Raw genomic sequence first — 14,098 nt, forward strand, 5'->3', positions numbered from 1 at the left:
TGACCTTTACAGGTAATGAATCGTCCTCAAAGGCCAAGATGAAAGCATCAATAGCAACCCTGTTCTCCTTTGGCCCCCTATGGACACAACAAAAAGTCTACACCCCATCGCTCCATGTAGCTCACAATCAGATTGCAAGGGCAGGTCATTGTGAAAAATGATGCCCTGAACAATATTCACACTATTATGCGGAGTGACAGCCATTTGTATATCACCCAACTGTTAAAAGCGAGCAGCGCCTGTGACTAGGCAGGGGATCAAAACTGATCCACTTTTCATTTTGGAGACAGCTGCCACTTCCCCAATCTTGTCTTCTAAATTCTCCACGAAGAATAAGGACTTTATGGCCAAGAATGAATCACCATCAATCCTTGTGCAAACCAAGTACTGCGTGATGTATTTCTCTGCCCTATGCTTAGACCAATGTTCCTGTCTTTGAGTAGCCAAGCCAGGGAAGGGAACGTTTTAGGGTCATATCTCTCTGCATTAAATGAGGACTTTCCTTCCATGGACACTGCTGGGGCCATGTAGCCACCAGCAGGAGATAACTTATCCTCTTCATTTGTGATTCACCAACCATGGTGCTACCCACTCCGAATGGGGTTTCTCCCCATGGGTGCCACTCAGCCTCAGCAATGGCTACTTGACCAGTAATCCGTTGCTCAGAGCCCCCTCCCCCGGTCGCCACTTACTCCTACTCCTTGGCATATGTGAGGGAGTTGCCAGCTCAGGCACAAACAAAGCGATCTCTGCGTTGTCAGGTACTTGACAACCCTCCCCCTCCCCCCCCCCCCCCCCAAATGGGACAGCTATCATTTTGGGTTTTGGGAAGGGTGCAGCAAGGCTGGAAAGGAACAAAGATGAAGCAAACACTGCTTTGAAAGATTTTCCCTGCACGATCCGCACTTCTGGAGAATTTTGAAAACTGGTGGCTGGTCAAACTCAACAATGGGGACAATGTGTTTGATGAAAAGTTGCAGAAAAGTGGAAACTCAAGTCCCAAATCATAAACCAGGCCCAAGCACGGTCTGCACCCAGGAAACTGACTGATGGAGAAGCAGAGAGAGAAATAAATGGTGGAAGTAGAAGCTTGCAGCATGGAAAGGAAATAACGCTGCAAAGACTGGGGGCCCATGGTAGACAAAAAGTCCTCACAAAAGAGCTGTGAGCTCCTGAGATGGGGGTGGGAGCTGTGTGTACATGGAATGGTCTGGGTCCTCTGGCCCAACTGAACCGCTCATTCACTGGAAATGGTTATGTTCGACTACCTGGAGACCATTTACAGCCATTCATGGACTTCACGTTCCCAAACAACTATGGAATTTTTATGGATGACAACGCGCCATGTCATCAGGCCATAACTGTTAGCACTGGTTGGAAAAAATTTTGGGTAATTCGAGAGAACGATTTGGCCACACTGATCGCCCGATATTAATCTCATTGAACTTTTATGGGACAAAATCGAGAGGTCGACTCGTGCACAGAATCCTGCACTGGAAACACTTTCGCAATTATGGTGGCAGCATGGCGCAATATTTCTGCAAGGACTTCCAACAACTTTTTGAGAACATGCCACATCGAGTTGCTGTACTAAGCAGGCGAAAGGTGGTCCGACGCTATATCCCATGAATTTTGTGAGCTCAGTGTAGAATCAGTAAATACTGCGGGCCTATGGGGTATCGTCTCAGTAGTGCGACTGGATTCGTGATTTCCTGTCAGGAAGGTCGCAGTTCGTAGTAATAGACGGCAAATCATCGAGTAAAACTGAAGTGATATCAGGTGTTCCCCAGGGAAGCGTCCTGGGACCTCTGCTGTTCCTGATCTATATAAATGACCTGGACGACAATCTGAGCAGTTCTCTTAGGTTGTTCGCAGATGATGCTGTAATTTACCGTCTAGTAAAGTCATCCGAAGACCAGTATCAGTTGCAAAGCGATTTAGAAAAGATTGCTGTATGGTGTGGCAGGTGGCAGTTGACGCTAAATAACGAAAAGTGTGAGGTGATCCACATGAGTTCCAAAAGAAATCCGTTGGAATTCGATTACTCGATAAATAGTACAATTCTCAAGGCTGCCAATTTAACTAAGTACCTGGATGTTAAAATTACGAACAACTTCAGTTGGAAAGACCACATAGATAATATTGTGGGGAAGGAGAGCCAAAGGTTGCGTTTCATTGGCAGGACACTTAGAAGATGCAACAAGTCCATTAAAGAGACAGCTTACACTACACTCGTTCGTCCTCTGTTAGAATATTGCTGCGCGGTGTGGGATTGACGGAGGACATCGAAAGGGTGCAAAAAAGGGCAGCTCGTTTTGTATTATCACGTAATAGGGGAGAGAGTGTGGCAGATATGATACGCGAATTGGGATAGAAGTCATTAAAGCAAAGACGTTTTTCGTCACGGCGAGATCTATTTACGAAATTTCAGTCACCCACTTTCTCTTCCGAATCCGAAAATATTTTGTTGAGCCCAACCTACATAGGTAGGATTGATCATCAAAATAAAATAAGAGAAATCAGAGCTCGAACAGAAAGGTTTAGGTGTTCGTTTTTCCCGCGCGCTGTTCGGGAGTGGAATGGTAGAGAGATAGTATGATTGTGGTTCGATGAATACTCTGCCAAGCACTTAAACGTGAATCGCAGAGTAATCATGTAAATGTAGATACGCTGAGGACTGGCCTGCTTCTCAATTGGTAACTGTATGCTAATATAAAGGATGTCCCAGAAGGAATGATCAATACTAAGAGATATGACACGAACAGCTGTTTGAAGCAAAACACTTCATACGGGCATATGCCCTATTCCGAATAGTTTCCAAGATTGTACACCTTAGACGAAACTTGTTATTTATTTTCTGTATTATTCAATACACTGTCAGGTTTACACAAGTATACATATCAAAAGTTAGTAAACATTAAAACATGTGTTTTAAAAAGTATCAGCTGAACATTTTTCACACATTCATCTCCAAGCATTATCGTACATGTCGAATTACAGCTGTTGTACAGTTCACAACAACTTTTCGATTATCTCTGTCAACTTCAACGCATTTATGCTCTCTTGTCTGAGCGCCTCTCCACTTTCCGCAATGAGGGCAACAGAGTCCGTGATGCGACCAACCAGCTCATCTCGTGTATTCACCTTCCGTTTGTACACCTCAGACTCCATCAAACCTTACAAATAAAAATCTAATGACGTAAGATCTGACACTATCACGATCAACCCAGCGATTACGTTATGACGTTCCCTCACACTTCTGATAAAATAAAATTTGGAGCGGCTCCGTCATGTTGGAAATACATTGCAGTCCGAGTGGCCAAAGGAACACTCAAAGTTTAACGAACGAATTAAAAAAAAAAAAATGCACGTCATTCTATCCCGTCATTCGCTCTTCCAAAATGATTGGACCTATCAACATTTTGCCGATTATGCTGAACAAAAAAAAAAAAAAAAAAAAGTTCAATGTGTTCCATCTCGGAAACCATTCGGAATAGGACATGTGTTCATAATATACGTTGTATCCTTCCCCTGAATACTGACCATTTCTTCTGACACACCTGTACATAGGGCAAACGTTTGCAAAAATCTCACACCGCTATTGGCAGATTTATTTCACATTTTTACGCGTTACTAATAAACATTCGGACGAAAAAGCACTAAATATTTTTAACAACAATATCCAGGTTTGTAGTTAAGGCAGACTACAGGGAAGGAAAATTAAACAGAACAGCACAGCATCTTCTTTCTCGTCGGTTTTAACAGAAAACTTGTACATTGATGTTTAAAAAATATCTACAGCCTATACACGTTCAAATATTTGAGTATCGAGTAAAAATTTGAAGTCAACTTGTCAAGAACATTCAGGTATCTTTTTCATTCGTATCTAGTCGATGTATCATAATTTAGAGTTCCGCATCTTCAAAATGTGCTAAGTCGCAACGAGAAGCCAATATTTGCGTCCTGCCACGATTCCCTGAGATACCTCAGATTATACAGGGCGCATGTCCAACTCCCATACATATTTAGTAATTGCAAAGCGTTACCAGGCTCGCTAGTGACAGGTAAGCTACTGCATGAGCAGCGCTTATTAGAAGGAGTACGTCCGACAGTCGATCAGTTCCAGTCATTCCAAAAAGGTGGTGATACACGGCTCGTGTTGTCTGTAGTTCAACCATGCCATACCGCGGTTCGATCGCGTCCGCATTGTTACTGTGTGCCAGGAAGGGCTCTCAACAAAGGAAGTGTCCAGGCATCTCGGAGTGAATCAAATCGATGTTGTTCGGACTTGGAGGAGATACAGAGAGACAGGAACTGTTGATGACATGCCTCGGTCAGCCCGCCTAAGGGTTACTACTGCAATGGATGGCCGCTACCTACGGATTATGGCTCGGAGGAACGCTGACAGCAACGCCACCATGTTGATTAACGCTTTTCGTGCAGCCACAGGACGTCGTGTTACGACTCAATAGGCTACATGATGCGTAACTTCACTCCCGACGTCCATGGCGAGGTCCATCTTTGCAACCACAACACAATGCAGCGCGGTACAGATGGGCCCAACAACATGCCGAATGGACTGCTCAAGATTGGCATCACATTCTCTTCACTGATGAGTGTCGCATCTACCTCCAACCAGACAATCGTCGGAGACGTGTTTGGAAGCAACCCGGCCAGCCTGAACGTCTTAGACACACTGTCCAGCGAGTGCAGCAAGATGGAAGTTCCCTGCTGTTTTGGGGTGGCATTATGTGGGGCCGACGTACGCCGCTGGTGGTCATGGAAGGCGCCGTAACGGCTGTACGATACGTGAATACCATCCTCCGACCGATAGTGCAACCATATCGGCAGCATACTGGAGAGGCATTCGTCTTCATGGACGACAAGTCGCGACCACATCGTGCACATCTTGTGAATGACTTCCTTCAGGATAACGACATCGCTCGACTATAGTGGCCAGAATGTTCTCCAGACATGAACGCTATCGAACATGCCTGGGAGATTGAAAAGGGCTGTTTATGGACGGCGTGACCCACCAACCACTCTGAGGGATCTACGCCGAATCGCCGTTGAAGAGTGGGATAATGTGGACCAACAGTGCCTTGATGAACTTGTGGGTAGTATGCCACGAAGAATACAGGCATGCACCAATGCAAGAGGACGTGCTATTGGGTATTAGAGGTACCGGTGTGTACAGCAATCTGGACCACCACCTCTGAAGGTCTCGCTGTATGGTGGTACAAGACGCAGTGTGTGATTTTCATGAGCAACAAAAAAGGCGGAAATGATGTTTATGTTGATCTCTATTCCAATTTTCTGTACAGGTTTCGGAACTCTCGGAATCGAGGTGGTGCAAAACTTCTTTTGATGTGTGTATACGGTGTCACTGCTGTAATCATTCTGTGCTTGGGGTTACTGGGATCCAGCACATAGAGAGTGACAGCATGAAACAGTACAAGACAAAAATTATACCTCCAAGGAAATCGTAATAATTTTCACTTCTCTTTGTTTGTTATGGTAGCCAACGTTTTATTGGTCTGTCAATATCTCGCGCTCTGTTCATAACATGCAAATACAGTATTTCTAGGTTAATCTTTCAGATCACGAATTCGCTTTCACATAACACTCCCTTAGTAGACACTGAAGGAAAAAAGTTAATCATGGTTTTATTCCTCTCGAATCTATAATTACATACATACTACATAATTCGTAACTGTTCCTAGTTTTTAATCTCTTCCTAGTTTTTAATGTATCACCTCTAGATAAAAGAAACAAGAGAGCTTGAAAAATTGTTTAGAACAATTTGTCGTGGTCTGTTACTGCCAGATTCGTTCACTTTATTCGACCTTTTACATCGTTCTCTGACTATTACAAGTTTCAACAAAATTTATCAGATCTGTTGCAGTGGGAGAGCAATATTATACGGAAGCGTGTCTGCGAACTAGTGGGTCACAAAAGAAAACAAACCCATGCTGTAAATATATGTTTCATTGAATATGATCAGTAGTGCAGATCGCCTTTAAAGAAAGGCTACACATTTCTCCATCGTAGGAGCGAAAGATCACGTATGTAAGGAGCAAGTCGTACACTGCTATTGTGTTGAGCAGTTTTTACTGAAGAGATCACAGTGCAAGGACACAGTTCTAGTACTTCAAACTACCACGTATTAACAAACCACGAGAAATAGAAATGCGAGCCATCCCGTTTTATGGCGATGGATTACTTTATATTCAGAAGGCGTATCACTGCTCGCGTAATTAAAATGACAAAGTAGGATGAGTTACTAATTTATAACAATTTTCGAATCTTTGAGGCCTCCGCTGATAGCAGTCATTTTTAAATCACATTGTTAACAAAACGTTGCTCAGAAGATAAATTTCCTTTCGTAAATATTCATCATTTTCTGACGACACATCTATATGAAAGTTCATCACAACGTATGTGTTACAATGAGTTTTCCATTTCTGAATCAGTTCACAAGTATCGATATTTCTATTTCTCTACTAACTGAAACGTGCGTACGACATGTTACTTTGCGGACTAATTCTCTTGCTTGTTACACACTGCTGTCAAATGGCCACTTGCACCCAAAGAGCTGGATATTTTTATGTATAAACTCCTCAAATCGTGTATAACATGTTCTGGAAGCCCCCTATCCGTAATGGTCCACACACTTCGAATAACAGTGGTAAATGCTTTTTTTGCGAGACGGTGAAAACTAGTAGGCTTTTCTGGTGTATTTTTCTATTACCTAATTGTTTGTTGCCGTTTTAAACCCAGGAGATCAATATAAGAATAAGTAAGTCCAGCAATGAACTATATAAATTTGCAGTTAGCTCAATTTTCTTGTGGAACGCCCCACGATTTTTGGGAGAAGTTCATAAGGAAAACTTTACGCTTTTCCTTTCGAATATAGTTTAATTACTCGTTTGCTTCCATCTTTGTGACAACTGCCACGGTCTTTTCAGGTTGACAATAGAGTTTTTTCATAAACTAGAAAAACATACGCGCAAAAGCGGAATTCCTGTGAAATGTTGCTATTAGATAAGACCTGAAATTACGCTCGAGTAAGCGAGGACAGCTCACGGACGCTAAGCCCAGTGACAAGAGAGTCGCTTATTTAAGAGCGACCGGAAATAATAGCTACCCCGAGAAGGCCGAAGCAGTGTGCCGGCAAGATAACAAACAGGGACGAGAATAAGCAACGTCTCAGCACAGCCGGGAAAGGTTGCTACATCGCATTGTTTCATCGCATCCTCGCCGACAGTCATCAAGCTAAGTCCACAGCCAATAAGGCGTGAAAATAAAAACTTAACGAGCGTTATGCCACAATGATTACGACTCTTGACTTGTATTCGAAAGGTGCGGGGTACAAAGCCCGCGAGGTATCTTTAATCATACACCCTGCGTCTTTGGCTCTGAGCACTACGGGACTTAACTGCTGAGGTCATCAGTCCCCTAGAACTTAGAACTACTTAAATCTAACTAACCTAAGGACATCACACACATCCATGCCCGAGGCAGGATTCGAACCTCCGACCGTAGCGGTCGCGCAGTTCCAGGCTGTAGCGCCTAGAACCGCTCGGCCACTCCGGCCGGCTCCTGCGTATTTACGAAATAAGTTAAATGTATTATTTCAAATAGAGAGCGGCTGATTTTCCATCTTAGCCTTGTCTGACTGAGTATCTGCCAGCGTCTCAATTGACCTCTACGTCGACGCGACAATAAATACTAACCTTTCTAAACTGAACGATGCGAAGCGAAAAAAGTGAGGCGGTTAGATGCCTACTATTTCGACAGCCGTGTCTGCTGGTAGACATTAACGCGCTAATAAGGGCATCATGCAACTTTAATTACCACTACAGACATCTGTATGCTCTAAGACCGGCTGCCGTTAATTGCATTTTCCTGTCCCGGCTTTAAGATCCCTTGTGGACTGCGGTTCAGTGCGGGGATTCAGCCATCTATGTAACACGCTGATGTTCGACTGCTAACGAAGCTCGTTGCGAACGGACGCGACGTAATCAGTTATTCAGGCAGCTGCGCTGATACAGGCTACAGTAAATCTGTAGGATCGAATAGAGCTTATCTCGTGATCCTCACGATAATGAAACCAGCCTTTTTGGCGGTGCTCCACACCAGTGTTAGCACTGAGACGCGGAAACAGAATACCTGCAAGGGCTGATGTTCCATCGAGATTTCATACAGAACCACATTGCTGTCTAATTTATTGATTCTATTAGTTATAACTGCTACCTGAAATGATTAATGACGAAGCAAACAGATCTGTTCGTATAACGCAGCAGTTGTCAACTAACGAAACTTAAAAGTTGACCTCAGACCGGATAGATTCGCTTTTAGACGGAAAAGCTACACGAAAAAGCAAACAAGGAGAATAACATGCATTAGAAAACTAAAAACCCGCCTCGATTAAGATTTTTTAATACAAGGTGTTACAAAAAGGTACGGCCAAACTTTCAGGAAACATTCCTCACACACAAATAAAGAAAAGATGTTATGTGGACATGTGTCCGGAAAAGCTTAATTTCCATGTTAGAGCTCATTTTAGTTTCGTCAGTATGTTCTGTACTTCCTCTATTCACCGCCAGTTGGCCCAATTGAAGGAAGGTAATGTTGACTTCGGTGCTTGTGTTGACATGCGACTCATTGCACGATGGAGCTCCTGCACATTTCAGTCGAAGTGTTCGCACGGGCCGGCCGGTGTGGCCGTGCGGTTCTAGGCGCTTCAGTCTGGAACCGCCTGACCGCTACGTCGCAGGTTCGAATCCTACCTCGGGCATGGATGTGTGTGATGTCCTTAGGTTAGTTAGGTTTAAGTAGTTCTACGTTCTAGGGGACTGATGACCACAGATGTTAAGTCACATAGTGCTCAGAGCCATTTGAACCATTTGTTCGTACGCTTCTCAACAACAGATTCGGTGAGCGACGGATTGGTAGAGGCGGACCAATTCCATGGCCTCCACGCTCTCCTGACCTCAACCCTCTTGACGTTCATTTATGGGGGCATTTGAAAGCTCTTGTCTATGCAACCCCGGTACCAAATGTAGAGACTCTTCGTGATCGTATAGTGGACGGGTGTGATACAATACGCCATTCTCCAGGGCTGCATCAGCGCATCAGGGATTCCATGCGACGGAGGTTGGATGTATGTATCCTCGCTAACGGAGGACATTTTGAACATTTCCTGTAACAAAGTGTTTGAAGTCACGCTGGTACGTTCTGTTGCTGTGTTTTTCCATTCCATGATTAATGTGATTTGAAGAGAAGTAATAAAATGAGCTCTTAACATGGAAATTAAGCGTTTCCGGACATATGTTCACATAGTATATTTTCTTTCTTTGTGTGTGAGGAATGTTTCCTGAAAGTTTGGCCGCACCTTTTTGTAACACCCTGTATATTAACCAACGATTGCTGACCCTCTCCGATGCTGAAGGTTCTCAGAATAACATGCATTTTTCTACTCGCTTCTTATCTTCCCACGAACATACTGAATTAAGGAAAGAAAAATAGGGTTTAATGTTCCATTGACGAAGAGGTTTTTGGAATGGCCACAAGCTTAGGGCTGAGAAAGGACATCGACCGTTTCTTTCAAAGGAATTATATCCCACCATTCTCCCTAAGAGATTTCGAGAAACCATGGAAAATTTAAGTCTAGATATCCGGATGGACTTAAATTGGCGTTTTAATCCGGTGTCTTGCTACTGTGCCACATAGCGAAGTAGTTTACTTTTGGGATCGACAGAGGAATAGGTCACAAAGTGGGAACAGAAATATATCTTTATGTACTTTCTGAAAAAGCTACAGGAAAATGCAGGTTAGATCTACATAAATACTCTGGAAGCCACTGTAGGCTGCATGGGGTAGTCTCTTCCTTTCCTGCACCATTCGCTAATGGAGCGACGATAAACAACTGCTTATATGATTCCGTAAGAGCCCTAATTTATCTTTTCCGTCTTATGCTTCCTTGCGTGAAACGTGTGTTGATGGCACCAGAATCTTTCTGCAGTCAGCTGCAAATACCGGCTCTAAATTTTTTTCAAAAATGGTTCAAATGGCACTGAGCACTATGGGACTTAACATCTGTGGTCATCAGTCCCCTAGAACTTAGAACTACTTAAACCTAACGAACCTAAGGACTTCACACACATCCATGCCCGAGGCAGGATTCGAATCTGCGACCGTAGCGGTCACACGGTTCCAGACTGAAGCGCCTAGAACCGCACGGGCACACCGGCCGGCAATTTCTTTTTTTTTTCAATAGTATTTCTCGAAAAGGGCGTCGTTTTTCTTAAGATCACAGAGCATTTCCGTAATACAAGCGTATTGATCGGACCTACCGGTAACAGCTAGCAGCACGCCTCTGAATTGCCTCAAAATCTTCCTTTAATCCGACCTGGTGGTTATCCCAGACGCTCGAGCAGGAATCAAGAATGGGTGCATTTGCGTTTCCTAAGTAGTCTCCTTTATAGGTGAGCTACACTTTCTTACACGTCTCCCAAAAAACGAGGTCGACAATTATTACTATACATCGACGTCACGAGAAAAATACTGTTGATAATATTCTAGTATATACCGCAGAGAGCTGTATTTGAGGGTAGGCTGAACAAAGTTAAGGACTTAATTCTGCATGTGGAAGACGATTTGAGACAATTATCACAGAGTAGATCGTGTAACTACAGTGTGAGGCCATACTGAAACAACTCTGCTGTGTCAGAGGTCTTGCAAGATTCTTTGAAAGATTGAGATAACCTGACTTGCTCATAGTGTTACGGCAATCTATGTCATTGTTTGTACAATTTAACGAGAACCTTAAGTTGGCACTGAATAACATTAAAACAATTGATAATGGCACTTTAAAGCCGAAATCATGATCGTGTAAATGTAACACTGCAAATAAACAGTCAAATGGCGGTACTGACTTTAAAGAAAAAAAGGTCCATAATGTTCTTCGAACCAATCGCGTACAACTGTGGCCCGGTGACGTGGCGAACTGTCATGAAAACATGAAGTCCAAATGGTTCAAATGGCTCTGAGCACTATGGGACTCAACTGCTGAGGTCATTAGTCCCCTAGAACTTAGAACTAGTTAAACCTAACTAACCTAAGGACATCACAAACATCCATGCCCGAGGCAGGATTCGAACCTGCGACCGTAGCGGTCTTGCGGTTCCAGACTGTAGCGCCTTTAACCACACGGCCACTTCGGCCGGCCCATGAAGTCCATGTACGGCTGCAAATGGTGTCCACGTAGCAGAGAATGTAATCATTTCCAGCCAATGACCGGTTCAGTTGCACTAGAGGGTCCAGTCCATTTCATGTACACACAGCCAACACCATTCTGGAGTCACCACCAGCTTGCACCGTGCCCTGTTGACAACTTGGGTCCATGGCTTCTTGTGTCTGTGCCACACTAACTCTACAATCAGCTCTTACCATCTGTAATTGCGACTCACCCGACCAGGCGACGGTTCTCCAGTTGTCTAACGTCCAACCGATATGGTCACGAGCCCATGAAAGGCGCTCCAGGCGATTTTGTACTGTTAGCAAAGGCGCTCGCGGTCATCTGCTGCCACAGCCCATTAGCGTCACATTTCGCCGCACTGTCCTAACGGAACGTTCGTTTTACGTCCCACATTGATTTCTGCGGTTACTTCAGGCCGTTATGATGCATGTTAGCACAGGCAACTGCACATAAAGGCCGCTGCTCTTGGGTCTTAAGTGAAAGCCTTTGGCCACTGCGTTGTACGTCGTGAGAGCCAATGCCTGTAATTTGGTCTTCTTGGCACACTCTTGACACTGTCGATCTCGGAATATTGAATTCCCTAACGATTTCAGAAATGTAATGTCATATGCGTCTAGCTCCCAGTACCATTCCGCGTACAAAGTCTTAATTCCCGCCCTGCGGCCATAAGCACGTCAAAGACCTCACACGAACCACCTGACTACAAATGACAGCTACCGTACGCTAATGCACTGCCCATTTATACCTTGTGTACGCGATACTACCTACATCTGTATACGTGCATATCGCTTTCCCATTAAACACTGCGAGAATTGCATGTCTGATCGTTAAGTACAGATGCTAGCCAAGCCTGCTGGTTGTGCTGTCCTATTAGACTACGAACGGCATCTGTACAGTGTTCCCAAGATGTAAGTAGATCACAAAGGCGCAATAACTATGATAATGGTTCAAATGGCTCTGAGCACTATGGGACTCAACACCTGAGATCAACAGTCCCCTAGAACTTGGAAATACTTAAACCTAACTAACCTAAGGACAACACACACATCCATGCCCGAGGCAGGATTCGAACGTGCGACCGTAGCGGTCTCGCGGCTCCAGACTGTAGCGCCTAGAACCGCATGGCCACTCCGGCCGGCAATAACAATGATCTCTGGCTACTGTGGTGGCCAGGCGAAACGCGACAACCAACCTCTTACAATGCCAGCCCAGGAAGATGCAAGCATTGTCGGCAGGGGCCCTGTCGTCTTGGAACACAGCATGGCTGGAGGACACATTGTACCACGGGATGGACGTGATCAGCCAACACGGTCACATAACCCCTGGTAGTAATGCCACCTTCCATAGTAACCATGGGGACCATCGAATACCACGATACGATCGTGATCTCTAAATCACCGAAACCGCGAAATGTTTCACTCTTTGGACGTAAACCTAGCGCAAAGTTGGAAACACTGTGCAACAAGACTCATTCGATCAAACGACTTTCTTCCATTTCTCCTGAGTCAAGGTTTTATGGCTTCCGTATCACATACGTTTTCCCGTCACTGGGATTTGCATCACTGATGAGTGGTTTTGGAATTACGGCTAGCCCTGCAGTTTCTTGCTTCTGGAGCTCCCTGTGTGTTGTTTTAGATCTGACTAGGCTCGTGAGTGGGACATTCAGTTCTGCAGTGACTGTCAACTGTCGTCCTCTTACTTTTCGTCACAATCCTCTTCAAATGACTCTTACGATCACTCAACACAAACTTTCATCTGCGTTGTGACTGACAGATGACGTTCTTCCGTTCTATCTGTAAGTGGTACAAATCTTTGATACGGTGCCTCCTGAATCAAAAAATGGCTCCAAGCACTATGGGACTTAACATCTGAGGTCATCAGTCCCCTAGACTTAGAACTACTTAAACCTACCTAACCTAAGGACATCACACACATCCATGCCCGAGGCAGGGTTCGAACCTGCGACCGTAACAGCCGTGTGGTTCCGGACTGAAGCGCCTAGAACCGCTCGACCACAGCGGCCGGCCCCTCCTGAGTCATCATCAAACCCATCGGCTACCTTGGTTACGGAAGCAACCACATTACGAGTACCAACAATTAGCTCAAGTTCGAATTCACTAAGCTCCGACATAATCCTCTCACAACTACACAGAACACTCTTCTGGCCACGGCTGACACTTGCGATGTATTAAGGACATTGCACAGGTGCCGTCTGTGGTCCAATAGAACAGCGCAACCTCCAGGTTTGGCTATCGTCTGCACTTATTATCAACCATGCGAGTCTCGCGTTGTTTCCACATTTTTGTCCATTTCCTGTAGTACAGAATGCCTCCGTCCCGTCGCGCTTATTGTTCTTAAACCACATGGAACAGGGACAGTCTTTCAGTACTGGCGTGCTGGTTGGTTGACTGGCTGGCCAAGCAATTGTACTAAAGCGCTCCACAGAACTACTACGTACGTGACCTTATCTGTCACACTGCCACTCAGAAGGCCGACGTCACGACCCATGTCAAATTCCACTCTGCCAAACATAGATCCATCTCCAGTAGCCCCACAATATGCTGACGGTCAAAGCCATTTAATTACATACTACGTGTCTGCCTTCCACAAGCAGGCTGCAATCTCCAGACAACGGAGTCTCTGACAATGCGTCAGGCACCACATTGTCAGACGCAGGACATTGTCGAGTGGCTAGGGAGAAGCTGCTAGTGATATGCAAACACAAAATTATTGTCAGTGTGTCTCTGCAACCTTCAAAATCGATTTCCATCGAACGTTGATAGTGATGTTTTCCCAAGTATTTAACCCACTATATTTTATAAATGATCCCAATAA

Source organism: Schistocerca americana, chromosome 2 (assembly GCF_021461395.2).
Source record: "Schistocerca americana isolate TAMUIC-IGC-003095 chromosome 2, iqSchAmer2.1, whole genome shotgun sequence".
Classification (NCBI taxonomy): domain Eukaryota; kingdom Metazoa; phylum Arthropoda; class Insecta; order Orthoptera; family Acrididae; genus Schistocerca; species Schistocerca americana.